Source organism: Ambystoma mexicanum, chromosome 5p (genome assembly GCF_040938575.1).
Source record: "Ambystoma mexicanum isolate Mex_15411 chromosome 5p, UKY_AmexF1_1, whole genome shotgun sequence".
NCBI lineage: Eukaryota > Metazoa > Chordata > Amphibia > Caudata > Ambystomatidae > Ambystoma > Ambystoma mexicanum.
The window spans coordinates 826,476,783-826,504,705 of record NC_090930.1 but is presented as its reverse complement, the minus strand read 5'-3'; positions in this window follow the sequence as shown (position 1 = coordinate 826,504,705).

The window sequence follows — 27,923 nt, the reverse complement described above, 5'->3', positions numbered from 1 at the left end:
TTGCGTTACGCTACCAGCGGGTCTCCCCTGCTGCTGTATGATCCTCACTCCTTTTAGCGTGTCCTCTCCTTAAATGTCCTTGTCACAGTGAAGTCGAGGCTTGTCCTTAAAGAGACAGCTTCTTTTCTCTGATACTCATGGTGAATGTTAATGTTATTTTTAGCTAAGTCTAAGACTGCCTAAGATGTTAAGCATCTCAGGCAGTCCCATGTGTGCCATCATGGGAAACGGCTGTGATGGTGAAGAGGTGGCAGCCACCTGAGAGACGGTGCAAAGGGAGGGTTCGGAACAAAACAGCAGGGAGGGGTGTATGCCAATGGATCAAATGATGCTACCCTTGAGGGAAACAAGTGAAATAAAACACATACAGGCGCCATATCCCAGAATGCCCCACCAAATAAGGCATTAGTATAAAAGCCAGAAAATGGGAAAGGAAAATAAGCAAGGGAGACGGGAAAACATGCTTCCATATTCCGGCAGACCCCCACAGTCAGTGACAAAACCAAGGATGACACATCGAGCGCTGAGCAGGGAGGAGGAGGGGAATTAGTATCAGGTGTGGGGAAACCGTTGTAGGGAACACTCGGCCGTAATTACTGGGGAGGAGGGGCACCTGGGTTAAAAGCCTCACCAAACGACTCAGAAAGGGTCTTGCTTTGCAGGAGTGGAAGGAGGCTGATGGAGAGGCCCCAGAGTGGAGCTGGGCCAGTCCCGAGTACCGGTGGGCATACTAGTGATAAGAGGAAGAACCAGCGTTCTCCGGCGGTTCTTCCTCTTATCACTAGTATGCCCACAGACCTACGGGCCAGGTTGGCTGCGCAGCAGAGGAAAACGACTGGCGTGAAAAGATCCTTCAGCAGTGTGAGGATGAACAGTGGGAGGTGTTTGGTTGTTTTATGTTTCTTCGATTTCTGAGGCCGAGCCGGCCAGTGGGCTGAATCCCAGAAAGCCTGCAGCCGCGAGTCTGGTGGAAAAACCCTGAAGGGAGTTTGGGACATTTACCTAAAGAGAAGTGCTTGCGAAGACCACGCTGGAGGTCACTATGAACTATAAGCTGCCTTTACTTGAAGGGAGGAAGCCCCATAAGTTTGGTTTTGCATACAACAGCGTGAAAACTGGTGAGCTGTGTAATAAACCTTTGTTGAACACCTTATTGTCTCTGGCTCACTACTTAACAACGGCTTAGGGAGTTGCTTAGAGGAACAGGAGTCCTCGTCCCATAAGGGGGAGTCTCGCCCACTGAGGTCCCACTTGCCCAGACGTCTAGGAAGGGGTCTTGCAGAGCGGGCTCACCTCTGGAGCTCCCCATTGAGGAGAAGGTACAAATTTCCTCGATTTGTCACAATTGTTAGAGTTTTGAAAAAATTTGTCTGTCTGTTTAGTTGAATTAAAGTCATAATGTTATCGATCCTTGATTGGACATTCCTTTTATTTTGGGACATGCTGTACTATGGTGGTTTGGATGCTTCCATTCTGGCTCGCTGTTAAGGCCGTTCTTTAACACCCTCTGTTGAAGGATCTGCACCCATTGACCCTAATGGGGAAGCTAACACATATCAAAAGAAAGGGAAGGCAAACCTCAATTCAGGGTAGATAACATGGACAGAGACCAAGGCTTATTTCTCATGTAGGGGTAGCAGACTGGCACACATGTACACAGACAGATAATTGCTCCCAGTCACTTTAAGAGAATTCTAGAACAAGTAAAGGTTACAGAACCATAAGTCCCACGAAAAGTTTCAATGAAGCAGGAGGACCCCCAATGTAAATCAATGGGAAACGCAGTTGAGACTTACATCCAAAGAATCTCGACCCGGGACCATAGGAACCCTTGAAGGTATCTTGAACAATAACCTACCCCAGGACTGAGAGGTAAGTTCTTACAGTGTGCATTTTTTGCCAAAAAGGAATGCATCAGAGCAAAACAACCCATGTAAGTACCCATGTAAGGGTTCTTTCCTAGGTGTGGTTTACAGGATCCAACGCCAAAGCGCTTGAACCCTGAGCCAACGAAGACCCCGACTATGGCAAAAGAGAACAAAGAGCATTCTGATGATGATGACCTTCAAGTTAGAAGTGAAAAATTCACAAAGGAACACTCTGGAAAGAGGAGTGATGCTCTAGGGATGGATTCTGGTAGCTGGGCAGACAAGAAATGGTGGCAGCCCAGCAGAAAACGATCCCAGCACAGGGATAATGGCTAGGGCACCCTGGGATATACCAAGGAGCACATGAGGTATGTGTTGGTGTCTCAACACCCTTTCAGGCAGAAGCAAATTCCAGCACGAAGCCAGAAAACAGCAGTAAACTGCTGGAAACATCCAGGAAAATAGATCCAGCAGATGAGAGGAGGGAGCAGGACAGTGCAGAAAGCCCAGGCTGGAGAGCCTGGAGCAGAAAATCTATTTATTTTATGTGTTTTAAAATCCGATCCTCCCATCCCCCTAAGCTACCACCCATCAACTGAAGTAAGGGAAGAACAATGTATGGCACATCACCTTAGCAATTGAAAGATAGAAAAGCTAGACTCATACCAAAGAACGAGCAGGGAGAGATCAGGATGGAAGGGGAAGGATGTTATGTCAATAATGTCTTGGCCTGCAAATTAAACACAGGAAGCAATGGATCAATGATAAGAAATAGATAGGAAGGGACCCAGGGATTGCAAATAACCCACTAACCCAAAGGCTCAAACTTCTGCATACTTAACTCTTACAGAAATCCACCCAACCATCTTACCGCACAGCAAACCGCACGCACTTTACCAGATCGCAACAACAAACAATCAACACATATGTCACTCCAACAGCACACAAGGTCTCACATCGATCCGATATTCACACCCAAGCTCAGGGCACGGTGAAAACCGCACTTAAACTGCCAATAGGACATCACCCTCTCACTTTCCGACTCCCTCTTATCCCGACTAACCCCACCCACCTTCTTGTTTGCAGATCCGCCTGAGCGCCTGGTGAGCAGTTCCGTTGGTGACGGTGTGCAGTACAAATACCTTTAACATTAACATTAACATTATTTATTTATTGGTTATTTATAATGCGCCTATACACAAGGGTTTCAAGGCACAACAAAACAAGAGGTTTGGGGAACAGGGAGTAACAATCCTACTAGGCATTGTGACATTCAGATCATGCAAGTGCAGTAACTAGAAGTGCAGGGGAGGGGGAAGTGCAGGTTAGCGTGGAACGGCCCATAAGATGGTGAGTGCCAGGGGACTCCAGATAGACAGAGCCAGAGGAAAGCAGAGAAAGCGGGGGAAGAGGGTCCACAAACTAAGTGTGAGGTAAGAGGCTCGAAGGGCTAAAGGGTGCAGGCCCAGCCAGGCTAGTGTGGGGGGAGGGTCCCAGAAGGCCAAGTGCTGGATGAGTGGGGGTCAGGGGAGACCAAGTGCAGCGGTAGACTGGACTAGGAGGGCCTGGTGTCCTGTAAGACTCTGAAGGAACCAGGCAGCCATTCTAGGTCAGAGTGGACATTAGCAGGGGAGGGGGAGGAAGAGGAGAAAAGGATGGTCTTGAGACTCTTGAGGATCTTCCGGAATTTATGAGGTTCAGCTCAAGTCTGAGAGGTGCTAGGAGGCCATTCCAGAGTGAGCACCTGCGGAGGAGAGAGATCTACCCCCAACTCTCTGCTTGGAAAAACATCTGATCTGCAGAGAGTTAGAGGTAGACGACCATAGGGCTCTAGAGGGGAGATATTTGGGGAGAGAGAGTTGGATGTAGCAGGGTACTAGTCTTGTGGATGATGCAGAGGGTCTTGGACTTGATCCTTGCAGCCAGTGGTGAGATTTAAGGGCTGGAGAGATGCAATCCATGTGCTTGAGGATAAGGATACGTCTTGCAGTCATGTTCTGGATTAGTTGAAGGAGGAGATGGGAGGAGTTAGGCAGATTGAGGAAGAGGCTGTTGCAGAAGTCCAGCGTGGAGAGAACCAGATCTCCGGAGACATTGAGGTTCCTGGGTAAGGTGAGAAAAGGGAGAACGCCTATGAGCAGGTGCAGCTGAAAGTGGGCCTTCTTGGCCAGGTCTGTGATGTGAGAAGAGAAGGAGAGAGAGGAGTCAAAGATGACACCAATGTTTTTTGCCTCACAGGAGAGTGAGTGAGGGGCCCATGAAGGGCAGTCAGAGTGTTGGGAGTGAAAGACGGAGCAGGGGTCTCAATGAGAAGGATCTCTGTCTTACTGGCATTAAGGCAGAGATTGTTTGCAGTGCACCATGCCTGACTAGCAGACAAGCAGTCAGGAATAAGAGGAAGAGGAGGAGGCAGAGGAGGGTAACTTGAAGGAGAGCTGTGTGTCATCTGCATAACACTGGAATTTAAGCGAGAAGGTGGAGATCAAATATGCTAGAGGAGCCAGGTAGATATAGAAAAAGTAGGGCAAGAGGATAGAGCTCTGAGGGACACCACAGGTGGAAAGTGAGATGGTGGAGAGAAAAGGGCCCCATTGAACCTGGGAGGGTTGGCCCAAAAGGAAGTAAGTAAACCAGTCCAGAGCCGCATCCGTGATGCCAATGTTCTCACAGAGTTGATTTATCAGAGTGGCATGATTGACCATATCAAATGCAGAGGAAAGGTCAAGGAGAATAAGAACAGAAGGAGAGCTGGAATCGAGATAAGAGAGCAAGTCTTCACAGGTGTTCAGGAGAGACTTTTCCGTGTCTCTGGCAGCTGTGAAGTCAGACTGGTGGTCGTGGAGACAACCAACAGATTCAGTGTGGTGGATACGCTGGGAGCTGGCCATCTTCTCCAGGAGTTTGCCCAGGAAGGGGGTAGTGGAGATAGGGAGGTGGTTCGAGGACAGGAAGGGTTAGCAGAAGGCTTTTTGAAGCAAGAGTGTACAAGGGAAGGCTTGAGGAGTGAGGGGAAGGATCCAGTTGCAAATGAGTGATTGCAGAAATCATCCAAGGCTCGAGCAAGGGAAGCAATGTTGTCCTTGATAGTTCTGGGGGAGCAGATAAGCACCTGTTTGTATGAGACTTTCATAGAGTGCACTTGCCTAGAATCCTCATCAGGTGTTATTGGAGATAAAGAGGAAAGTAGGAGGGAGGGGAGGAGAGAAGGCTGTAAAGGGAGGCCTGAAAACAGATGAGGGAGAAGGGTGTGGGATAGAGGACAGTGAGGACATGATGTCCTGAGTTTTAGAAATGAAGTGAGAGGCCAGAGAAATGCAGAGGGCCAGGGAAGGAAGAAGAGAAGTGCAGACTGCAGCAGGGTTGGTGACTTCCTTGCAGATTTTGAAAAGTTCAGCCATGTTGTTAGAGGCCGCACAGATGTGTGCTTGGATCTTCTTTGAGCTGATGAAGAGTCTGTATTTGTAATATATATGTTTTCTGAACAGTGATGTAAATAACTGAATGGTTACCTCAAGGACTCACCGATAGTTTTCTTCCTTTCTTTGCTACCTCTTTGCCCAGGGACGGTGTCCAACAGGGGGGTGAATGCGTAAGCCTCCCTAAATCCCTTCCTCTGCCTCTTGGTCAAGATTAGAGGAGGGGAAAGGCCTCAGAGAAACCCTTGGGGAAGAAAACCCTGTGTCGGCGGCTGCTGGAGTGATGTCGTCTAGACGGGCGAAGATTCAGGAAACCGCAGGTTGGCAGCCGTCTAATGGAAAAGGCAGAAGAGGATGGTGAGTAAAGGGTAAGTAAGTATAAGACAGGGAATTCACGTTAGAGAGCAAGGTATTACCTGCAAAAGCGGGTGGCTGACCTATCAGGCTGGAAGGGGTATCCTCTGGTAAGAACCTGATGTGTGTAGATAAATGGTTAGCTCAGAACTGAGTTCAGAATAAACAGAAGATGAATAGTTTAGTAATATTACCTGATGGGATCAGAAACGGGGACACATAAGGAAGTACGGCAAGAACAAGCACCGAGAGGGCGGGTTGGACCACAGGACTCAAGGCTGCTAAATATTGTAAATAGATAGAAAGAGTCAATTTGAATTCTCTCTCTGGATCTTGAAATCCCGAATATTCTATCCAACGTACCGAACGCTAGGGGGTGAAACCCTTTGGCGGACTGCTCCGCGGTTTCCGGAACATAGCTGGTGAGTGTAAGAGCGAGGGCCTGAGTCCCCTGCTTCGAGAAGGAGCCGGGAGGGAGAGTCGAGTCTGAATGAGGAAAATAAGGAGGACAGGATTAGAAGGAAGGAAAATAGAACACAGAAAGGTTTAGTAACAAGACTTCCTAGAAACGAACTCACGTAGCGTTGTCAGTGAAGAGTAGGAACGCGTCTGCGCGTTGCTGGCAGGAACAGATGAACTGATTCTCGAGCAGAAGGGCGGTCCTTCCTCGGCGCTGGGCTGCTCAACATCTAGACCTACACCTTCCGTAGTGGCGGCCATCTTGGTAGTAAAAATGGCCGAAATCTGCCTATGGGACCAACAATGCCACAGTGACCACGGTCTCCGGAGAGGCGTAACAGTATTGCCTTTGGAGCAAGCAGCAGGCCAGTTTTTCAGAGTATGTGCGCAAAGCCTGCCACTTCCGCTCGGTTGCTCTGAACTTGCGTTTCAGAGCGGCCAGGTCGAAGTCATACCAGGAGTTGCACTTGGAGGCAGGTTTCAAAATCCAAACTGAGATGTGCCCAAACTACTGCAACTAGCCATACTGTCCAAATAGGAGTTTAAAATTGACAAACACAGCAGGAATCAATTGGAAAACTTCTTTAACAGGTCAACAGACCTGCCTTTTCCAGGTTGCAGTACAAACAAGCCAACAGAGAGCATGGTTGCGAACAGGAACCAGGCACAGCCTTAAGTACCACTGCAAAGAAGGGGCTGCCCAACCCACCAATCACTAGAGGGGCTGAGGCACATGATCAGATGGCCAACCATACTAGTTGGTCAATAGGACTGTCATTCAGCCTAAACCACACACCCCACCAAGTGAGATAGAGAACCCACGGGCCTACACTGGTCTAAAACAGAAGCAATATGGAGGCTGCCATGTGGGCTCACAAGAAGCCCACATTGTCAGAACTGCCCTTTTGAGCCTACCTTGTGGTTTCCCTGAGCAAAGAAAGCCCTAAAATATCAAATGGGCAGGAGCAGGATTTAAATAATAAATTTACTATCCCGATGGGTACATTGTTTTACAAATCTGGTAAAATGGCTTGAAACATTGGTGAAGCAAAAACTAAAGTATGGCGGCCCCCAACCTACTCCCTAATAGCAATGTTGGGTTATATATTATCCTAAATTAAAAAGGCGTTCCTGAGAGGATCCCCTGGGACTGAGCACCTTAGGGTTGACACAATACCATATATATTAAGACAAAAATGGTTGCAATGACCGTGGGACTTCGGATAAGTCACTCTGGCCGCCAAAAAGTATTCAGAAAACCACAAAAATTAAGGGAAAAAATCAAAGAGGTGTGGGGCCCTAAAAGGATGGATTTAGTATCTCCATAAATATGAATTCTTAATCTTCGCAACCAATTCAACAGCACAGTCTGCCTTTGGCTCATGTTACCTTAAAGAGACAAAGGAGATATACTATTTATGTTGTGCCTATTTCACACTCATGATTGAGAGCATTGCTGGTTTAGTAGTGGTGTGAGGCTGAGTAGGAGTTTGGAACCCAATACTCATCCATGACCTCTGGCAGAATAGTAGTTATTTCATCACAGCTGCATGTTGAAGCTGTATGGTTGAAGAAACACGAGCAAGCGTGTTCTCTCCTAGTTCTGTCCACTTGTGCTGCCTTTGATAGTCATTCTGGATGGGTGGATATCCAGGGGTGTATACCAGACCCAGAGGGCAGCATTCCTGTGTTCCCTCGCCCCAAACTGCTTTTCCAGTTATATGCTGCCTTTGACATCTAGACCGTGGGTTGGGATACCTGAAGTTTTAGAGAGTTCAATTGGTGCCCGCCTGGCACGTCTGTGTTCTTTCTCTGGTAAGTAGTGGCATCCATGTTTGTAGAGTGAGGGCAAGAGAGCAGAGGGGGGGGGGGGTGCTGCAGCCTCCTCAGCCTTGATGCAAGGGATTTGCATCAGGAAACACAACACCTAGAACTATACAAGTTTCATGTGTTCTTCCCACCTCCCTTTGGACACAGGTAGTCTATTACAGTTCTGACGTCAGAAAATTGAAACTGTGCCCTGAACACAGCACTGGATCTCATCTGTGTGTCCTCCACAGAGCACATATCAGCTGGATGGTGATCCTTCTTCCTCTATCTGTTTTTGACTACACATGCCCAGCAGGACAAGGCGAGTGAATGGTAGGACAGTACACATAGAATGAATGTAAGATATTCAATGTCATTCGATTGTTTGGTTACTAAATGCCACCCTGTGGCACAGAACCCAGGCTCTTTCCACAGGAATACAGGCACAATTCAGAATCTTACCACACGTAAAGTGCACCTTGAGGTACTCTGAGAAGGGACTGCTACAGGGGTGTTTACATTCTCTTGATTCTTGTCATTCAAAATCATTTGTACTAGTGTGGACTCTTCCTGGGCTCAGAGGAGTTTATCATGTTAGGGTTAAACACAATTACCTGACTTAGTGCCTGCAGGGTACATTACAGGAGGATAAGTATCAAAAGCGAATACTTAACTCCATTTACATCCCCGAGTACTGTCCTATGGCGCTGGCATGATGAACCATGAACTGGCCACTTAACTCCCCACAAAAGATGCTAAGCATCCTTTATGACTTCAAGTTCCAGCATCTGGATCAAAATGGTGGCTCATGGCTTCTGTCTCTTCATGGCGATGTACAGAATTGGGAACATCATGATGGCATGGGGTGCAGGTGTCATCATGGTGATATTTGTCTTTAGAACCTACTGAGTGGTCATGACCTGCTTGGTGCACAGTGATGGGGGCAGATTTGTAGTTTGAGTCTCCGGCATAATTTCAAAATCTGTTGTTGCTTGATGTCAGTGGCAATGCATGAGATCTGGGCCTGTTGTTTGGTGTGTGCACTACTTTAGTAAAGGAGATGGGATGTGTGGGGTTTCCACTTTAAGGTGTCTGCCAACTGTTTCTGTTGACCATTTTGATATATCTGTCTTGGTGTTGTTGGCTAAGGTCATCCCATTTTAATTTGAATGGCCAATTGTGCCTGCCCTCTTCATGTAATATGACCATGACAGAGAGATTATTCAATCGCTCTGCAACCGTTTGCACGAACAACACACTTCTGTTGCTTCCCATGGTTTCTGCCAGATTCCATGCAATTTCCTTACTGAAACTCTAGATTTGTTGTGTGCTGGAAGTGCTGGTAATCTTGTTACCACCATATTTTACCACACCTCCAATCTCTTAATGAGACCCGGCATTTCTAACTGTCGCTATAATGTGCCATCTTCATTATCATTTTCCATTGATTCTATAGGTGTCAAGTGTAATACTATGAACTTCTGTCCACAGAAAATAGAGCAACAATTATTTCTTTCAATAGTAAAGTGATGGACAAATGCAAACATAGTCAACGCTGTAGTTATGAACTGGCCTGTCACAGAGCTACAAGATCATCATCCATAGGTCAGCTTTCAGTACAAACCTTTTCCCTGTGGGGGTGGCTGGTACCTGTCCTGTTGTCATCTATGTACCGGATACCCCTTGGCCCCTCTAATGGCACCGTTGATGGTGCTGTGCTGATCACAATCATGTACCTTCACATATTTAAGACTCATTGTGTCAGCTTATTAAAGACCTGAATGAGCCACCTGAATGTCCCTGTGTAGAGGCACAGCAGCACAAGACCTATACATACCACTGCCAGTGGCGCATATGCAGTTGGGTGCCCACCTGCCTACTGAACAAGTTAGCTGCTTCCATTCCTGTGCCTGCCAGGCTGCTGCCCATACAGACACCCACTCCTCCCCCCTGCTGCACCAGAACTAGTGGTAGTATTTCAGTAGCAGTGTGGTATCCATGTCATGTAGGCTAATGAGCAGTGTGTGGGCTACTCTCGGTCCATGCACACAACATGCCCCACACTAGGCTAGAAGTTGAAGGCTAAGAGTGCAGGAATCTCTTACGAACTTGTGTGAATCATCGGCCAGTAGGGTTCCCCAACCACCACGTAACTCACCACCACCACAAGAAGTTCAATCTAAGCAGGAAACAGGCCCTACATTCACAACACCATTAAATAGAAACAAATGCAAACATCTAAAAAGTATTACACCCAAAGCGAATCCTCCTCACCACTCAAAAGTCTTCAAAAATAGATCCCAATTATTGTTATACTTACCCTACAAGCTCAAAGAGGACAGGGAACAAAAAAATTGGTGAAGCGCGTAGAACATTTTGAACAGTATAAGTGAATGAAATAGCTTGAAAACCATTAATGAATGAGATTTATGAACATGGGCAATACATTGTTTATTATTTACGAAAGTAGTGGTTTACATAACCACAGTATGGCCTGCAGAGCCAGAGTGGTGAGGTTTCCTCCAATTCTGTTGATTTCCTGAACTGGTAGGTATGAGGACACGCTTTGGGTGGATTTTTCTGTGTCTCTAAGGTAGTAGGAGATTTTAAAGGTCAGTAGGTTCGTTGGGAAGAAGAGAGGAGGAGAGAAACTCATGAAATCTGTAGTAAAGAGTGTAGATGCATTGAGTAACATCCAGCAACAAGATAGTCAGTCACCACCCATAGCTATAATTGTAGGAATTCGAATTTTTTTAGGCCCCATGGTCGCTGACCAAAATTAGTAAATTCTCCAATCTGGCTGTGTGTTAGTTCACGGTGTGCTTGTGAAACATTCTAGGTTTATTATATGAAGAGGGGACCAAATCTCAATTAATCAAGTTCACCCACGGTCCTCCTGACGAGTTTCGTGGTGTAGGTTTGTGATATGTTTGTATAACTTAGATGGTGGGGCTCCCTCTGGTGGAAGTTACCTTGAATGGGCGTCTGGTGGTTGAGGTGGTGTTGCTAACTGAATATCGATGTTGTTAACCGTTTTCTGAAGGTCAAGTGGTCTTCTGTGCAAAGGTATTTGAGCAGAGAGGTCTGAGAGTTTGGCTTAGAGATAAGCTAAACTTTGGCATCTTCATTAGAGCATCGTTGCTGGATCGAAGCACTTTCGATGGTTGGTAGTGGATACATTTCCTTGTGAAGGATTCTGGGCCCCTGTCTTGGGAAGTGCAGTGGGCAATGCACTGAATGTTGAAGTGAATGCTCTGTTTGATTGGGAGCAAGTTGAATTTTCGAGAGCTGGTGTAATGTATTCAAATCTTTCACATCTCAGAAGCACTCTGGCTTCTGTTTTCAGGACTCTTTGTACACCGTTGGGTAGGTATTCTGGGAACCCAAACTAAAGGTTGTTGGGGTAATATAGCTGTGAGAGCACCCGTGCGATAACTGCCCTGGTTCTGCGCATACGGAACAGGTGGGGCATGCTGCAACAGATTCTTTGGAGCTGGAAGAAGCAACTACTCATGATGACTTTAACCTGTTGTTTCAATGAAACATCACTGTCCATCATGGGCCTGTGGTTTCTGACAGTGGTTGTGAGCAGATTACAAGTTGCCATTTATTTGGGTCTGGGGAATGGTGTAAGATTTGGTGGTGTGGTGCATCAAATCTTAAGGTGTCTCCCCTCCTTGTAAAGGCTAGTGTTTCAGCCTTGATAAGTATAGGAGCCACATACAGCGCCCCCCGCTCCGCATATGCAAGCCTGAGTGCACCATGATGCGGATCTGAGTGACAGAGAGAGAAGCTTGCCACAGGAACGTGTACGTTTTTTAACAGTGTCTGAGAGCATGGGTGCTGTATGAAATGTTTTATTTGCCACCTATTTACTACTATGCTGTTATTCTGGGATCCTTGGCTAGTGAATTACAAGGCTTTGTACTGCACTAGGCACCCTAGATTTTCACACCGATTGGTGCAAGTAGCTGGGCATCTAATAGCACTGCCTGGCAAGTGTCTAATACTTATACACAAGCCATAACTGTTGACTTTGCCAATGCTTGTATTTAACAGGAATTCAGCTAAGGACATAAATAGTGCTTATAAATCGAGTGGCTGAAGGCAGACCTGGCTAAGACATTTTATTGACATCAGTACCACATTTACAACTCCAATTAAGTTATTAACTTCCAGAAAACTGTGTTGAGAAAGCACTGGCAGGCACTTCAAGTGCAAACTTTGATGGTAAGGCTTGATAAAAGTGAGCTCAAAGAGTACACATGATGATGTGTTGGGCTGGCAGCGAGGGCTAGGAACTGGTTATGAATTGCCATAGGGATTAGCATGGCCATGGGCAGTCAACGGGTGGGCAAATAAAAGAAGAGCACCTACAAACTGTTACTCCTCATTGAACGTTTTAAGAATGCCCCTGGGTGGTAGCGGTGTGTGGTATAAATCAACATAACACACATTAACATGCCACTACTCCATATCTGTACTCTAATGCATTACTTTCTGATTTCACCTGGGAAGAAAGAGCCTATTTGGGCAGTCTGGCACAAATAAAGAATTTATGAAGATCACAGTATTGCATTCTGTTCTCACGGGTGTAAAAAGGAAGAGTTAATACATTCGAGGGATTATGTCACAGGGAGAAGAGCTAAGAAGTTCAGCCTATGCGGGTTTGGCGCTTGAAAGACTGACATACTAGGAGGGGCTGATCTGTCCAACTTGGTGCTGTCCCACTGTGGGGATGACAAATCGGGATTAACTTTAAATTTGGCGTGGACGGGCCACAGGTACGGCGTTAGATACTAGCATGCAGAATGAAAAGCGACCTGAAATTACTATGTTTGGAATTGCATAAAACAAATGCAATTTGTAGAAAAGTGGGTTCCTTGGACACATCTGTCAGGTTCCACATGTAAGCTTTATTCCAGTTACATTCAGGTGGCAAGTATGAACCACTGGGTCCCATCACCCAGGCTGGGGCTCTCCAACTGACAAGCAGTGGAACCTTCACTACAGGGATTCCTGCGCTCACAGCTAAACATTCTCTCATGCATTCCCAAGCACCTGCATTCACACCAAGCACATGACAACACAATTATTCAAATAAAGCTGTCTGTGAAAGCATTCGCATACATGCTATTCACATTAACAGAATACAGCTGAAGCGGACGATTGACAACTCATGCATTACTCTATTTAACATGCATTCCGAGGGCAAACCCGTTATCAGGGTACTTCAGTAAAGTTGAATGCAGCTAAGCATTCTAATGTGCCGGTGCAATTAAGAGTTGGCAGGCTGAAATGGCACCCAAATCGGATTTAAGTGCAACTCTTCAGAAAGTAAATACACACATTTGCCGCCTCAAACTGCATTCTTCAAAAGGCAGAACGTGGAGACGCCTCACCCAAGTCACGCTTATCGCACATTATGCCTTGTCAATATTTACCAGCTTATCTATACGAGGGTGTCTGCAGTCTTTTTTTCCCCATAAAAGTATGATTCGTTCTGAAAATCTGTAATAAATCTTCATTTTGGACCCAATTAAAGTGTTGATTTCATTTGTGTTCTGTAGCGATTCTTGTAATTTGATCAAATAGCGTTATGTGCCGAGCACTGCAGAGCTTTTAGAAACCCATTTTCTTGTTTGACTTGTTGGGTTGCAATGTTTTGCACAGCAGTTTTTAAGTTTGCCTACACTGGAGTTGCCCCCCCCCTGTCTCCCCACATTTGAAGGCGCTGCACACATAGCTCTCAACCATTTGTGTTGCAAAGGGGGGTGGAATCACCCGATTTTGTTTTTGGCGGGTGAGACGCCCATTGAAATGAATGGGAGTGCTGTAGGCTTGGCGGGTGAGTCAGCCTTTTACAAGGCGGGTGACACCCGCCAGAAGCGTGTGAGTTCGGAGCTATGCATGACATTTTCGCTGATGCGATGCAAACTTCATGGGAATCTAAACATCACCAGGCCCGCCCGCTCTCATTCCAAGCTCTTTCATTATATTCACTCTGTGCTTGAGACATGAACAAGGGGTGTGGGGGTGAACATTGTCTGAGGAAAGCCCCCATTCTTATCACTGAATCCACAGAAAGACGTTTTCCATCTTCTAAATTCGAGTGGGGCCACATTAGCCACAATGTTGAAGCAATCTATTTTCGAAGGATTGGCCTAATTTACGGCCACGTTTGGCCCTCCCTGTAGTAACGACAGTGTGATTCCATTGCCCCCGTGGCTAGCATGATCCAAGGCACTGCTGCAAAACTGCAGCCCGCCCATGGGACATCTCCCGTCGCATTTGCTTGACTGCACCTCGTTTTCACAAAACAAGACAGCGCAGGGTGTACGTGCCTGCTCGGAGGGACTGCAAGGAACACAAACTGTACACGTTTGAGCCCTGCATTTGCTCGCAAAAGCGACTAAGCAAACAGCAATTGTTTGCCGCTCATAATTTTGTTGTTCAGCTGCCTTATTTTCACACATTCTGAACTCACGTTGGCGCTTGGATCGTAGTTGGAGCTCCTCTGAAGTACAGCTTCTGGAGCAATGCGGTGCAAGTCCTCGTTTTCGGTATTTGGAAAAAATGCAGGACATGTAACATGTTTGTCACTTCAAACAAAACACTCCCAAAATGCTAATTACTTTCGACTTTCGCTATTTTAAAGATGCATGGTGCTTGTCACTGCAAAAAACACAAGCTCATGTAAATTACGTTTGCTATTTTAAAGATACATGGTATCTTTCCTATTCAAAGGTGGCCTCTAGTTTCGGCTCGTTTTCAGAGAGCTTCCTTAGGGACAGTCACCCAAGATGGCTGCCTCCATGGTAGAGCTCACTCAAAATCAAAGAGTTCAGAGATGGGCAGGATTGGGTGGGATTAGCCATGGGGATTACGTTGGCTAGGGGAAGGGAATGGGTGGGATTACAACTGGGTATCCCTCCTCAAATGTCATCCGAGTCAGAAAACCATTACAGACCTTTATTCAAAGCCCATATTTGAAGCTCCTGTGTTAATGACAATAGTTTCGGCTTTTAAGGAAGCGCTTTCAGTGCCATCTAATAGCCCAAACTAAAAAAACAAATATTGTTTAAAAAGCAACCCAATCTCAAATCCACTCTAGTACCTTGATCATGTAAGGAATCTGACCTCCAATTCCATTTACCCCCTGTCCTCAGCTAAGGTAAACACAAATCAGTAGATGCAACCTTGCATGTTATCAGTATTTGTTTTTAAATCAGAGTATGCAATTTGCAAAAATGCAGCTTTCATAATTCAGTACATTTATATTCACATTTATAATGGCATACTTTCCAGCTCCCTTGATAACCCCCACCCAAGGACAGTTGATTTCTCTTCCCTCAAGCAAAACTAGCTACTTATTAGCAAACTTGGCAGAAGACATGTATTCTTTAAACACATCCTTGGAAGTATAACTGATAAATTTTAACACTCCTGAAAACTCCTCCCTTTCTCAACAAGTTACCATTTGCGCATTGAGCAAATACCTTTGTCCGTCGGTGCCGCAAGAACAAAGGGGTTCTTGCACTTTTTGTGCTCCGTTTGACACTTTATTAATTAGACTATGGCAGATACCCTAATTAATTATTTCTTTTTTTATCACCTATCCTCACCAATAATTTAGTGTCTGAAGACTCTGCCTGCACTGACAGACACTCTTTGTTTATGGCTGCTCTTTTTCACTCCCACATTCTGCCGCCTGCACGATTACAGTGAGACCTCAGCCAAGTCTATGCAGCCAGCTCTCCTTTCTCCCCAGCCTGCAGCCTCACAGCTCAGCCAGCTGGCCAGCAACGATCCAAACGCCTTCATTTTCGTTTTTCTCCTCTTTCTTCTCTCTCTCTGCACTCCTTTTTCTCTCCTACCCTCCCCATTTAAGATCTTCTCTCTTCACCTACCATCTACCTACATGTACATATGGATTCTTTATAGTTTCCATTCTCAGATACCATCATGAAGTCATGAATGATGCCTCTGGTCAATCACCACCCCCCTTTTAGCCAACACCCCCAGCAACTTTCTAGCTTTTTCTGGTCTTTCCTACAATTACCATTGCACAGCAATGTTGCCCAAAACGCCACCGAAATGTGAAACAAAACTTCCTTTCTGTTTCTTGGCTTGCACCAGCCTGAACAATGAAATTGTTCTTTCCAGGACACGTTCTGCTGTCTCACTGTGCTCTGAATTCAGCATCTGCCAAATACACTGCTGTTCAGCTTTTCAATTTTGCATTTAAACCAGCATTGCAGTGTGAATGTTGGTGCACCTACAGCCTGCAACATGGCATATGGCCTAAGCAAACCCACTCTAATTTCTAATGTCAGTAATATTACATTTAGTGTTGGTAACAGTTTTAGTAGTTAGTCATTTTAAGGTTGTTAACACCCTGCACTATGCTATACGGCACTATGCTACACATCTGCTATGTTTCTCTGCTAGGTCGTCCTCCCTAATCCTACAGTACGTGTGTGAATGAGCGAGGATATGCGTGTGAATGGAAGTTCCGGGGAGTGGGTGTGCTCTAGCACCTTCAAGCATCTCGTGTGCTAGATGGAATTACCAATAACGATCTCGGACCCAAATAACCGGACAGATTCAAAGAATATGGCAAAGGCTACATTATTATCTGCATAAAATAAAGTAGGGAAATCTGGCAAACAACAAGCTTTAGTCCACACTCTCATATTTGACTATACCAAGGTTTTATACCTCAATGTACTTAGACATTATGCTACATGGCAAACTATCAAACCTATTGAAGAGAGGGACTGGTTAAGGAAAGATATATACCTATCGTATGTATAAATGTTAATAACATCATTGGCTGCCCCTTATCTGTTAGGCACACCTCAAACTACCTCTAAATACGTATAATACTGATTTTATCGGAAAAATGGCAGCAGGTTGGTCTTTGCAAGATTGTATAGCATGTTGCTTCATAGAACCTATGATTGGTTGGCATTCTTTCCCAACTCTGGACTTTTGGCATGTTAGCAGGACGTAAGCAAAATGAAAGTCAGATGCTGAGAGTAACGTCAGACTACTCCCCACTTTCAGTTCTGCCCTAAGCAAAGGCTTCTTCTTTATAATTGACCTTGCAGCCTGTTATCTGTTCTGGGACATTCAAGGGGGTGTCGTACACCATTATCTTCATCTGGAGTTTAATGAATAGCCCTTGTTTGCGACTTCTGAATCACGTGTGTGGAGACCACAAATTTGTCAATTTCGACCTTCTATTTACTGCTATTTAATTCAATTGTACTGGGTGCCATTGCTCCTTTCGACCTCTAGAGACTTGCTCACTCAACCTTGTATTTGCTTTTCGCACTTTTAATTGTCCAATACTTTGCTCATGCAGAGGTTTTCTTCTTTGCTTAATCTAAGAGAGATATGTCTTACGTATATGGCTTATCCTTTTGGCTCTCTTTGTGCTTTGCAGTTAATCCTTTAAGTTGCATCCTTGATCCCAGGCCTATAGACTCGTCTTTATTCCTCACACAAAGCTGTTTTTCCAGTGTCTCCTGACTATGGAGCCTCTGGTATGTCTCCGAGGTAGCTTGATTGGTTTTAATACTAGTCCGGTGTCTATCTTTCCATCATGGCCGCTCTAGCCACATTATGTTTTCCTCTGCAGCAAGCTTCTATGTATCTTGTCTACCTTGCATCTCTGCATATATATACTTATTAGTCAGCAGGCTACTTTATCTTCTTTGCATATTTGATTTCTTCATATTTGATTACATGTTTCTCCTGTTGCTTCAGTTACATCTTTATTCTTAAGTATTTGCATATCCTTTCAGTATGTCTCAGTATCTTTCCTTCATGACGTCACTCTGCCCGTGTCAGATTTCACTTATAGCTCTATGATGTCCAATGGTGTGTGCCGACATCCTTCCACTCTTTCAGTGCAAGGGTACATTCAGTACGGTTGTCTGAGTGCATATCGTCTCTCATACACTCAATGTGGTATTGGGATGATACCTGGCGTCCCACATAGGACTCTTCTCCTGCTGTTCCAGTATGGCAGAGGTGTGGGACGGGAGCTAGGGATGATGTATCTACCTGCAAAGGGCGGTTATGGGGCAAAAGGACTTGTAATGCAGAGTTGCGGAGACAATTATATTGAAAGTGGCCTAATGAGGGAACAATGGGGTCGTTTTTTCATGTTATTCTTTCATGGGGCACAATATTGCACGCAGGATACTACAAAGTGCACACAGTTGAGGCAAAGACAAGTTTCCGATGTGGTATTGTTAAGTATTTCAATCAGGCGATACACCCTGGTCTCAGCCTAGTATGCAGCACACAACTGAAATGCTTATTTTGTCATATATATATATATATATATATATATATATATATATATATATATATATATATATATATATATTCAATATTCAGTGAAAAAACTTTGTTAAAGGGACGTTATGGTTAAGTTGCGCTACTAAAAACCTATGAAATTCAGTGAAAAAACTTTGTTAAAGGGACGTTATGGTTAAGTTGCGCTACTAAAAACCTATGAAAGTTTTTTCCCTGAATTTTATAGGTTTTTAGTAGTGCAACTTAACAATAATGACTTTGACTTTATATACATATCATATGGAACTGACTGAATCTCTTCTACTGTACTTGATGTCCGCGAACTCATTTAATGTTCGCGGACATGTTTGAAGAACAGTACCACTACCTAAAAACTCTGGGGGGGTATGTTTGATTGTTATATCATAACATAGGAACATTTAACAAATTCAAAAAGAAGCACACAAACACATTATATGTACTAATACATAAGAAATGTAACCCATATATACAACACAGTAACCATTCATTTAAATGCACTATGTTCTAAAATGGAATATACCACAAGAAAATAAATTGGCTTCCAACATAATTACCTCACAAACACGACAGAACTGAGAACAAGAGCAGACCCACTGAGTACATAGGACATATCTTACCTGAAATAGTAAGTGTACTTAATTTTATTCATATATTTATAAACTTTCTGTATGAGATAAAAAAATGTATTATCTTTTTTTTTTCTCTCACAGAAATGTCTAGTACTCTGGAATGGCTAGAGGAGCATGTCCCACGTGAAGAAATGTCACAAGATAGTGAAACTAATGGTAAACACTTTATAATATAAACCATTTAATTATTATTATTTTCTATACATTTAACATATATACATTTTTTTTTGTACAGAGCATACCAAAATAGAAAATACTTCAGAAAAACCTGTTATGGATAACAATTTTCACAGAATAGAAGAAAAAATGGATTTATTGTTGACTAATTTTAATAATTTGAAAACTTTTGTGGAAGATCATTTTAAACCAAAAACCTTGTACCATTGCCCCCCATGTACTTGTCCCTCCTGACCATATCCCAGTCAATTATCCCCAAACCCTCTCCATAACCCAAAACGTTTTGATGAGACTTCCATCCCTTCTTCACCTAATAATCATGTTGAAACCCCTAATTCTCCTGTTTTTTTTTCTGTTTCTGCCTCACCTTCTCTGTCATAAATTATTAATATATGTTAAATAAAGTTTAATTTTTATATTGTGTTGTAAATAGATTCGTTTTTTTTTTTTTAAAACAATGTAAGTGTCCGCAGACAGTGCAGGCGTTCTGAAATGTTCGTAAATAAACAAAAATGGAGGTGTCCTGAAGAACACTATACCTGTTCGTACTGCTCGCTAGCAAGATGAAACTATTCTAAGAACACACGCGGTGTCCTGAAATGTTCGTAAACAAAAAAAATTAAAGTGTCCTAAAGAACACTATACCTGTCCATAGTGTTCGCTATCAAGTTTAAACTCTTCTAAGAACACAATTGGTGTCCTGAAATGTTCGTATGTAAATGAAAATGGAGGTGTCCTGAAGAACACTATACCTGTTCGTAGTGTTCGCTAGCAAGTTCAAACTGTTCTAAGAACACACGCGGTGTCCTGAATTGTTTGCAATTAAACGAAAATGGAGGTGTCTTAAAGAACACTATACCTGTCCGTACTGTTCGCTAGCAAGTTGAAAATGTTCTAAGAACACAATTGGTGTCCTGAAATGTTCGTACATAAACGAAATTGAACGTGTCCTGAAGAACACTATATCTGTCCTTACTGTTCGCTAGCAAGTTTAAACAGTTCTAAGAACACACGCTGTGTCCTGAAATGTTTGTTTCACGTGCGACGCAATTTTAATTAGTTCAAGACCTGAACAGTGTCCGTAGAACATCAACGCGCATGCGCTAGCCAATCTCTGTGCATTTGGTGTCCTGCGGACATGCGCTTCCTTCGCGGACTTGTTCGCAAACGGATCATATGACCGCGCCCACGCTGATCGCGTGTTCTGAATGCGGATACTGTTCGGGTCCCCGAACAAATTAAAAGTACATTTTCAATTAATCCATAATTCAATAAAATCTCACCATGGCACAAGTCCCACATAGTAATTCTGAGTTTCTACATACCTTTTGAAACTTTTCAAACTTATTTTTGTGTTTGATCTGTCTGCGGAGAGCGCGAATATCCGCGGACCGCGCACAAGCACCCCTATAAAAGACCACGCCCTAGAGCTTATTCTCATTGTGTTTCTGGCTATTCTTCGAAAAACAGCGATTTTTGCTGCCAACTGCATCTTTGATGGCATCCCTGGCTGCTGAACTGTCACCTGGTGCTGCACCTGCTTCAACACGACCCCCACCCCCTCCACCACCACCACCTCCCCAAGGGCCTGAAGAGGGGAACAGGAGTGAGGATGTGGAGGAGGAAGAAGAGGATGATGAGAATGAGGTAGAGGAAAACCCTACTACACGCACTGGGTGTGAGTCTTGGGTGTGGCGGTTATTTACCATTCATGGGAATGTTCCTAAGGCTCGTGCGAACCGTGTTACCTGCAATGAGTGCAAAATGATACTCAATCGCGGCAAGCACGGTAAGTACAGCTTTGGGACCACTACTATGAAGCGACACCTGAGAACATAGCAGGTTGATTTCCTCTACTTCATCCTCTGTTTCTGATCCAGTCACCACAAGGACCACCTCCGTGGGACAGTGTCTTCCTCAAGCTGCCTCACAGGCCATACAGAATGCTGATGACCCTTACCTTTCGAGGGTCACAGTTGTATGTAGGTACTGTGACACAGTACTCTGCAGGGGGGAGCGACTTTGCAGTGCTTTTGAGACTATCGACTCAGAGCACGAGAAGATCTGCTCACTACCCAAATAAAACCCACTCTACATCTTCCTCTCTCAGCTCGCTCTTTCTTATCCCTGTGGTTGGTGTCCCCCCTTACCTTCCTTTCCCCTCCTCTCCTAGTGTGTCGTGTATAAAAAACCAAAAAAAACAAAAAATATTAAAAATCAAAAAAAAAATAAGGCTCTTTTCAGAGCCGCCTTTCACAGTTAAAAAATAGAAGTGAAAATAAATGAAGCAGGGCCCTTTGTATTTTTTAGAAGTCCGCGGACAGTTCGCGAACATTTAAAAAATTGGGTTGCTACCCCATCACAAACATTGCAATTTTCTCTGGGAGGAAGTGGTGGCTCTGAAAAGAGCCTTTGGGAGGTGTTTGTAAATCAAAAATTATAAATGCTTAACACCTACTTCAAAATGGATGTTGTAATTCCAAAAAAGGTCGCAATGCACTTTGTACATTTCTCAGAAAAATCTGATTGCCACCATAAGTAAGATGGACTCCATCTTTGCGAAAAATGTTTGTACTACGAAACAGAATATTTTCATTGTGAAAAGAAGACATGCCAAAATCTTTTAGAAAGGCACAAACAGCTTTATTAACATTGCACCTTGCTTTTTCCATTTGTGGACCAAATGAAGAAGAACGAAGCCACATTTGTCTCTGCGCAATCCGTGAAAATATCACTTGAGAATTAGGAAACATGTCCATAACCTTCCCAAGTCCTTCTTTCATAGCAAATTGCAAAAAAATTCCAGTCACATGTCCTAAACTGTTCCCTCCACAATGAATTACAATTATGTCTGGATGTTGCTCTGTCTCCAAAGTAGCACAGAGAGGTAGCAAGTCCAACCACTTCATTCCACGTACTCCATGCCAGTGTACTTCCACATGTGGGAATCCAAGATCTACAGCTACTCCACAGCTTTCTGCATGCACCTTCAACCAATATATCCATGAATCTCCCAAAATCCATATAATCTTTTTCCTAAAATACACAGACATAGCTATCTGTTGTTCTCTCAGCAAAAACAGTATATGAGAAACTCTCTTCTGGCACAACACACCCACTAAACTTTCCTGACCAATCCCTTTTAGTACTCATTCTCATTTGCATGACTTCTGAACCCAAAAATCCCCGGATGTAACTCCCTATGTCCGCGAGCTACCACCATGTCCGCGGACATATCGTAACATGAACAGCCCTTCTACCATTTCCACTTCACTCTCTCTGCCATTCCCTCATTGGATGTAGCTAAGAAATCACATGACCATGCACCAATCACATTCAAGACCTTTACATCTAACTGCATCATCGTAGATCAGCACTGCAAATGTACTGTGAATCTCTCTGAGTACGAGTGTCATATCATTGGCAAGCACCATCTACCAGAAATACTGTACAAGTCTCCAAGATTTCTACTTGCAGCTCCATGCATATCCATATGCATGAACACAAACTTCAGGTATGCATATTTTCTGTACAGTAGATGAACACATTTTCAAACAGACTTTTAGCTTGTGTAATCTGTAAAATGAATTTACTGTATTTTTTTCAATTTCCTAAAATCAACTATCACTTATAAACCTTTATACTATTTACTTTCTTTATACACACACACTCAAATCATGTTAAACTAACATTTTTTAAATGAAATATATAGACTACATATATTCAAACAAAATTGCATGCAAGCACAATTTATGTTTTAATTTTTAAAGAAAATACTTATACAATTTCATATTTTTTTGTTTTTATTTATTTATTTACTTAATTACTTTAATTTAGACATGACATTGAGGCGCTATTACCTAGAACAGCTTAGTTACAGAAATAGTGGTATTCACTGGTATATTATAAATTTCACAAGACATAGTAAAGATATTTTTTTGCTACAGTTAGTCATTCAATACAATTTGTTCATTAAGAACATATCATATGTACTGAACTGATGCAATGTATCTTATGTAAATAAATTAGTTTAATGGTTTTAAAGAAGGCACTGAGGATTTCAATTAAAAAATCAATATCTAAATTAAAAACAGTGCTATGTACAAACAAAGTTACTAATTTGAAGCTTTTACAATTGCAGTGAAGACCAGTCTCCTGAAAAGAAGCAGCCGAATTCGAAGAACAAAGAAGAACTAAGAGGTTCCCTGTTAATTTAAGAAAGAAAGTAAGTAGAATATCACCATAATATTTGTATTATTACTGAAACATACTATAACGTTAATACAAGCTATTTCTGTGCCTAAAAATAGAAATTGTGTACCATTTTGTCTAAAAATCTCCATGTCTTAAACAGCAATTTACAGCCAGAATGGCCCACAAATTCCTATTTTTGGACACACAAATTACCCAACTGAACTGCTACAATTTTCATATTATAGAACAAACAACTGTTTTAATTGATTACATTAGATTTACTATTTGTACTTTTCCACACCACTAGCTTACTTTTTTTTGTCATCTGAACCCCAGTTTAGTAACACATAAATTCAAGAATACCTATCCCTACTAGTTGTAGTTCCCAATGCACAATCACACACCATTACATACATCTTTATCATCTTACTCAAACACTCATGCACACAGCACACATACATTCCAGAACACCCCAACCCATATCTTCTTTATTTTTTCAACAGACCCTAAAGAATGCCTACCAAAAGTCAAGTCCGTAGAAAGCAACGCAAAAGTAGAACAAATGAAAATAAAAGTGTCCAACATAAGCATCCAGCTCTAGCAGAATTTGTAAAAAAAGTTGAAACAAAACAGCTAATACAGTCATTTAGTGAAACACAAGAAGTTTCAAGTACAAAATCTTTGCCTCCTCTATCAAAATGTAAAACAAACCAAAAAACAATTAACAGAAAATCAGCTATCACTACATATAAAACTACTTCTTCAAATTTTAATATAGTGCAAAGTAAGCATACCAAGAAAAATATTTTAGCCAAAATGAAGGACTTTTTAAAAGTCCTTCAACATCTTATAAAAACAGGAGAGAAATCAGGTTCAATGCTTAAAACCTATCATAGGAAATTAATCTTAGAAGCGTTGATGGACAGTGCAATTCTTCTCAAAAGAAAGTTATTTATTTTACTGTTAAACAAAATGAAACCACTAACAAAACTAATAACTAAATTACAAAAAAGACTTCTCAATAAGCGAAATGTCAACAGAAAGAACTTCTTAAGTATTTGCAGAGGTGAATAGAATCACACTACGAGCACAGAACCATATTTTAATGAAGAAGCGTACAAACAAAAGCAAACAAATACAATTGCCATACATAGGAGTGGTCGAGGTTATGAAAAAGTGAATAATACCATAATGGAACAAGAAGTACTCCTTAAAAAAATATGCCCTGAAAACTTAGAATTACCCCTCCATTCAACTGAATCAGAACGTCTAGTGTACAAATGGCCATGCACGTCAATGTGTAACATTCCCAAACAATGTTTCAAATCTTTACGCCAATTCCTCAATAAATATGTAAAAATCAAAGACAAAATCAAAATTAAATTATTGCAAAATATGGATACCTGTCCAGTGCGCAAGTACACAGGACTACAAGGACATTCATTGGCCTGCATTACGGGACCTACTTGTAAAACCACTTTCCATGATATCAAAAGGATATCAACACATCATTCAACTATAAGAAATCTAGTCTATAAACTGTACTATGCTAAAAGTCCTGCTTTAGCACTAGCAAAGTTAAATAACATCCTTCTTCATGGTACAGCAAAAGACCTACTTGAAGAAATTCACTATATCCAGAAAAAATATTTTGGAAGTGAAAGCCATTTACAGAATGAAATAGCTTTAAACCAATTAAGCAACAATTCTACACATGGCAACCTTTTGCTAAACACATACAAAAAAGAAATACTAAAATTTAAAAGTACATCAGCTGAAGTACCAAACCATGTATGTGTATGTTGCCGTAGAACTTTTTATAAAAGTAACACAAAAACTATAGACCTATCATACAAAATAGAAGACAATGAAGATTCTAAATGGTTTGAATTAGCTCTCTACCTTGTAGCAGAAAACAAATACGAAATGACTGAGCCCTTAATACTTTGCAGTTACTGCACTACAAAACTTGACAACAAAAAAACTCCTTCACGTGCTATCACAAATAATTTGGAATTATACCCAGTACCAAAACCCCTACAACAACTTAATTTATATGAGAGCATCATAATTCAAACAGTACACCCATTTCAAGCAATAATACGCCCTCAACCAAAAACAGCAAAATTACCTCCCTCTGAATTGGTAAAAGGCATTCGTGGAAAAGTAGTTTATTTACCATTAGATCTAAAAGAAAATGTGCATACTCTAGGAGTGCAACGTCCAATGCAGCAATCTTTAATTATCTTCGTAAATGGAGTACCTACAAAAGACAAAAAAATATGGCAACAGCTGGTAGATTTATATAAAGTTAGACAAGCCTTCCAATATCTTAAAGAGAATAATGAATATTACAAAGAAATTAATATTGAAGAAAACTTGAAAGATACAACTGAAATAATTCAAGAAACACAAGAAGCTGGTCAATTTGAGCTACTAGATCCTGCTACAATATCAAATACTTTAGACCATTATACAATTCATCCTTTGCACTGTAATGACACCGTAGAAGATGTACTGGAAACTTACCAAATGCGTCAAACAAAAGGATCGCCAATCAGCATATGGGAAAAAAGTATAGAAGCACGTGCTTTTCCTCTACTCTTTTCTACTGGCAAAGGAGGAAGGTATGATGATAGACCTATTCAAATATCAGCTTCAGAATACCGCCCATTACGGATGTATTCTGAAGATCCCAGATTTAGACAAAATGTGGAATACATATTCCACCTACTCTTTGAAAGTGTACTAGCAACTTTATGTTACGGAGTTGCACACATATTAAAATCAGGATCACACTTTCAAAATATGACAGCTACACAATTATTAGAAAAAGTGCAACAAAAGGATGAGGTTTTACAATCAAATATTACAAACCTATTAGCAAATATTCGTGGTACTAAAGAGTACTGGTTTCGACATCATGGAGATGTACGTTGTATGATCAGAAACCTTGGCCCACCCACTTGGTTTGTTACATTAAGGTGTGCAGAATATGCATGGGAAGATTTACATTATTTCCTATGCATATGAAATAAAAACAAAACAAACATAGATATACTAACACCTGGAGAACTTTGTTCTTTGGATCCTGTTAATGTTTCAAGATATTTTCACCACCGCTTCATTGCTATGCTACATTTTATTTGTAATAAAACTGTTCCTCCCCTTAGAGAAGTGCAACACTTCTTTTGGAGACCAAGCCAGAGGAGCACCACATATCCACATGCTTTTATGGATTAAAGATGCTCCTAAATTTGGTCAAGACAGTGATGCCACTGTTTTACAGTTTATTGAAAAATATGTCACTTGTGAAATTCCATCAGAAGCCACAAATAGTGATCTTCATGCACAAATTTTACAATTTCAAATACACAAATGTGGAAAATATTGTCGTCGCAAATACAAAAACAAAGGGAAATATTACACCAAATGCCGATTTGGTTTCCCTAGACCAGTTACAAATACAGGTCAAGTGAACAACCTCATGTCTTCAGTTACACATAGTGTTAAAGGTAAGTCACCTAAAAATACATATTACATAAAAAGAAAAGAAGAAGAAAAATATATCAATGATTATAATGCAATCATTGCCCACTTATGGAATGCAAACGTAGATGTGCAGTACATTGCAGACAATTCTACTGCAGCTGCATGATATGTCACACCATACCTAACTAAAGCAGAAAAGACAGAGCTCCAAGACCTCTGGAATGACCTGTCATCAGATAAAACAGTAGCTCAGAAATGATACAGCTTGGGCATAAAAATGCTCACCCATAGAGAATGTGGATCATATGAAGCAGCTGATCGTTTAACTGGTACTGCATTGTATGGTAAATCTTTAAATATAGTATGGCTAAGTCTTGGTCCAGCTAAATCTAGAAAAAGAGTTCTAAAATCATATGAAGATATAGAAACAATAGCCAAACATGATCCCAACAGCCAAGACATTTTAAAAAACAATTTATTGGACACATACTACCCAAACAGAAGTAATACTTTGGAAAACATGTGTCTATACCACATAGCCCAAAACTACACATACAAAAATAATATGAAACCTGATGAAAAAAAAGGTAAATATAGAGTGACAAACTGTGAAGGCAGCTTAGTTAAACTCACTAAACCAAATTTAATTAATCATATCAAATTGTCATTAAAGACTCCTCAACATGAAGAAGTATATTACATATCCCTGCTACAACTCTTCAAAGCATGGAGAAAAGAAGAACAATTACTAGATAACTATGACTCATATGAGGATGCTTTCAAAGCAAATGAAAGCACTATAACTGATGTAAACTTTACAGAGTACAAAACAATGTTGCACAATGAACAGCAACACGAAGAAGAACTCCAAGCCCAACTAGATAAGAACACTCCTGACAGTAGTCAACCTTCTGTAACAGGAAGCCAAGAACCACTGGGAGAACCACTAATAATACATGAGGCAGAATTAGCTATGATAGAAGTAGAAAACACCATGTGTCAGTATGATAAAGAAGATTAAGATAAAGAAGACTTAACTATACTACAATCAAAACTAAACAATGAGCAAAGTAGCATTTTTCAAGAAGTAACAAAACAAATTGCACATGGTGTAAAACATGAAAATAAAGAATGTTCCTGCCATAATTATAAACCTATACTACTGTACATCA